The sequence below is a fragment of the Trematomus bernacchii genome, unplaced genomic scaffold, assembly GCF_902827165.1.
Source record: "Trematomus bernacchii unplaced genomic scaffold, fTreBer1.1, whole genome shotgun sequence".
NCBI lineage: Eukaryota > Metazoa > Chordata > Actinopteri > Perciformes > Nototheniidae > Trematomus > Trematomus bernacchii.
Window position 1 is genome coordinate 935 of NW_022988160.1, and position 4,673 is coordinate 5,607.

The 4,673-nt window shown below is 40.2% G+C and overlaps 1 non-coding gene across 1 annotated transcript; it reads right to left on the bottom strand.

Annotated features, from left to right (window-relative positions):
• Positions 1 to 1,508: 1,508 nt before the first annotated feature.
• On the bottom strand, positions 1,509 to 1,580 carry trnac-gca. Its single transcript has one exon. It is a non-coding gene; the product is annotated as a tRNA-Cys (tRNA).
• Positions 1,581 to 4,673: the final 3,093 nt, after the last annotated feature.

Below are 4,673 nucleotides of genomic sequence, written 5' to 3' on the forward strand. Positions count from 1 at the left end.
ATGTAAGAAGTAGAAAGTACAGGTATTTGTGTTCAACTGTAAGAAGTAGAAAGTACAGGTATTTGAGTTCAAAATGTAAGAAGTAGAAAGTCAGGTATTTGTGTTCAAATGTAAGAAGTAGAAAGTACAGGTATTTGTGTTCAACCATGTAAGAAGTAGAAAGTACAGGTATTTGGGTTCAACATGTAAGAAGTAGAAAGTACAGGGTATTTGGGTTCAACATGTAAGAAGTAGAAAGTACAGGTATTTGTGTTCAACATGTAAGAAGTAGAAAGTACAGGTATTGGTGTTCAACATGTAAGAAGTAGAAAGTACAGGTATTTGGGTTCAACATGTAAGAAGTAGAAAGTACAGGTATTTGGGTTCAACATGTAAGAAGTAGAAAGTACAGGTATTTGGGTTCAACATGTAAGAAGTCAAAGTAAAAGTCGTCCGAAAAAGAAGTAGTGAGGTAAAGTACTGATACCAGAACAATGTACTTAAGTACAGTAACGAAGTATTTGTACTCCACTACTTCCCACCTCTGTACGCCCGATATCTCTTCTGTTGGGGTTTATCTCAGCGCTGGAGCATCAAAAGGTCCTCGGTCTTTCATTCCCATCTTCAATCATGGAGCTTTGACTAAATGCTACTTCGTTAATATAGTTTTTGTAGTGTTTGCAAACACTTAAAAGCACATTTTACTTGCCTTTGAAACGGTGTGTAAAGTAAGGTAAGGTGAGTTTATTTCTAAAGCACATTTTCAGACACAGAGGCAATTCAAAGTTCTTTAAATCATCATTAACACTTAATAGGAAGACAAAAGAAAGGAACACATTAAATAAACACAATGGGATAACACGTACAGATACAGAATAGATTAAAAACAACATTGTAAATACAGTAGGTGCTAACACAAGTTTATCTATATATCAAATTCCATGTACTTGTATATAGACTCTTCTTGCACTATTTCTATTTTATTTGTATTAACTTGCACATCTCAAAACATTCTCTTCACTATTTTATCTGTTTTATGTCCTATATATATTCATGTTGCTCAGTTGGAGGAGGACTTCAGTTTGTCATTGACATATCAATGCTGTAGCTGCTGAGCACATGATGAGAAAGAATTGAATGTTGAAAGTGAGTCTATTAAGTGAGTCTGTATACTTAATATGTTGACCACAGCAGTTGTGCAAATACAGGACTTCCTTTCAGTTTTGATAGTAAAGAAAGACCCAAGACTTGGATGTTTATCATACGGTGAAAGATCAGCTAAGGCTTTGCTGTTCAATAAGAATATTCCCTTACTAATAAATAAGAAAAAAGCTCAGTTAGTAAATGTACAGGCCAGTCCATCACCTCATCTGTAGAGTGTGTTCTCTACGCGCTGCCTTTGTATTCGCTTCTGCTTTGGTTAGATCTTTAGAGCTGGAGGCCCGGTTCAAAAGTCATGTTTGAATGTGGATCATCAAAGCAGTCACTTCCTGAATACCAACATCGCTTTTAAAAAAGAACCATCATGTAGGGGGCACCCCGATTTGAACTGAGGACCTCTTGATCTGCAGTCAAATGCTCTAACGCTGAGCTATACCCCCATTTACACATGGGCTGAGTTAAAGGTCCCCTATTATGCTCGTTCTCACCAATATATACCCTACCTAGGTTGGTGATTGGCTAATGGTTACACAACCCAAAACAAAAATGATGACATCACAAAGTGGGCAAAACTGATCAGCTGATTTTCAGACAGGTTTTTATAAAGATGGATCAGGACAAAAAGAGACATGAAAAAGGGGATTTTGCATAATAGGTGACCTATAAAATGTTACGCACGGCCCCCCCCGGTACCGGGCGGATAAACGCGTCATTTGCAGGAAACAACGTCTAAGGAATCTTAATATTTAATAAAACTATGAATGTGTTATATCCATGTAATGGGAAGAAACTCAGCTAACTGATCTTTTTAATTTTTTTTTCCAAAAAAAACCCACAATGCTAACACTCAGCCTCTGAATTAGCCACGAGCGAAAAAATGGAACCTAAAACGGCACTTAAACTCACAATAACTCCCTTATTACTTATCCTAGATGCACAGCCAACCACTCGTTTTTGGTGTTCTGGAGACACAGAATCTAGTGGTGCCCACCTCAACACTCAGTGATAAACATTTGCGACGCTATAAACGAAAGCGTACATCATAACATGTGGAGCTAAGTAGCTAGAAACGCTAACATGGCTTACCTTGGTCAAAACTGGTCTTCAATGGCATTAAAACGATAAAACGATGCTGCAGTTAATCCATAGGTTAATCCAATGTATCTGTGCACTCTTTGAAATTATTTCTGATAATCCATAAGCAATAAAACTGCTTTTTCGTTTCCAAATGCCAGAGCTAAAAATAGCTTCACTCTGCTGGACATTTACATGCGCGCAGCCCCCACCTTTTCTCTTCACAACGTCTGTGTGTGTGTGTGTGTGAGCCACCCCCTTCGATTCTATTGGCTCTAACGGTCAGAAAGAGGTGTCAACCATCGAGCAAGGGGCGCCAGAGATATAAAAACAAAAACATTTTCAGCCAAATCACCTCAGAGGTGGGGTGGTTTTGGCTAAACCTCTCTAAATAGGTCAAATGTCACTTGTTTTGCATCAATCTTGATACAGGGTACTTATTATATGTTGTACTTTGGATTCCTAAAGCTTTTAGTCTAGTAACCCATCATCCAAGGGTAGTTTTCACTATCTGTAAAAAAGAATATTTGGACGGACACTATAATTTACAGTTTTTTACTATGTAAAATCTGAATTTTCTTTAAAATAAAAATATTTATATTGATTCTGACACTTCTACATCCAACTCACAGATGTAACCTTGCTTTGATAAAAGAAATTATTCATATAACCCTTTTAGAAGTTAGGTTGTAGTCATTTGTTTTGGGCATGTCATTTTCGAGCCTGAAACATGAAAAACAGGCTAGGTGCTTAACAGGTTAAAGTTACAAACCATTAGGATGTGTACTTGGGAATATGGAAGGCTTTACACATCTTGAGTTAACTAAAGGAAAGGAAATGATAAAAAGCCTTTTCAATGCCCCTCTGGAAGGTGAAGGTCCAACCAGGGCCTCTATAGTGGCTCAATGCAAGAAAGCGTGAGAAAACCCTGATTATGAAGTGGAATAAACACTACCCCCCCGCCTTTAGACCGCCTGACCCCCCCTCTGGATGATAGTGACTGTGCTGGGTCTCAATTCAGATACTTATGTATTCTTATATATACAGATATTTAACCGTGTGGCTCGAATCACAATCATTACAGACTGCTCTATTAACCCTAGACCAGGGGTCGGCAACCCCCTGGCATGCGGCACCGTAACCAGTGGCACACTAGGAATAAGTGGAATAAGGGTGCAAAATATTTAAATTATATTTTCGGACATCTTTAACTCCAGTCGACTTGCTGGTGCTTTCCTCCGTGGTGAAACTATCAGGGGTGAAGTGCTGCCGGAGCGCGCCCGTACTTCACAAATTGCAGTAGGCTACCCATAAGGAGCTGTACAAATGCCGCAGTTTTTGCGTGGCTGTGTCTTTAGTTCAAAGCCCAGTGGCGATCTGCTCATCTCTCAGCGAGGCTCCCCGCCCCCCCCGTTGACAGTTCACGATCGTCGGCAAACTGATCCTAATTTTTTTTTTCTCTTCATATCAAAAAGGTTGCCGACCCCTGCCCTAGACTATAAACATTGGCTTCTTTTTGAAAAGAGTATAATTTAATAGTGAGAAAAACACATGTATAACTTTCTTCTTTGTAGTGCTGTTGCCCCTCTAGCTAGCTAGTAGCAAAGTTGTTAGCGTCAACAAATCTCCATAGTTTGCATTCAAAACAGCACATGCAGAAATATGTGAATTGTCAAACAGCATTGAACCAGAACTGCTCATTGGTTTTTCCCTCCTCATGCTGCAGTCAGCTGTTGTTGATCACAGTATTTTGTGAATGGCACATTCATGTCACTACAGACGCATTCCCGTGTGTGTGTGTGTGTGTGTGTGTGTGTGTGTGTGTGTGTGTGTGTGGTGTATTTTCTGAATGGCACACACAGTCATGTGTTCATACAAGTCATTCTACTGTAAGTCATAACATCTGCTGCATCCCTTCCTGTTTTCTACCAGGGGCCAAGAAACAGGACACACATACACACACACATATATACACACACACACACACCTGTGTACAGTTACGGGCCGTCTCCACGGCAGCGTTAAAAAAATCTTGGAGGTGGGCGTATCTGAAGCTTGGGGATTTTTTTGCGATCAACCAATCACATGAATCTCCCGCCCGCGACATACGAAGCCAAAAAGCCCGAAGTAAACTGGATATAAACTCCCCAAAACAGGCGAAAACATACCACTGTCTCTGCCACCTCCCTCCATGCCTGGCTCCTCCGGTTTATATCCCGGTAGGTCTGGTCATAAAGCACCGGGTGATTGATTCGCTACCGCTAATTTCTCCTCAATTTTTTGGAATATGAGGAAATGATCTGCGGTATGTCTCTCCCAGCATACACGCCGTTTGATTGGCTAGAGCTTGAACTGTCAGATTTGCGTACACGGGATTTGATTGTCTGACGCTTCCTCCTCAGCTTCAAAAGTTGAACATTGTTCAACTTTGGATCTTGAAAATCCTGAGAATCTCCGCT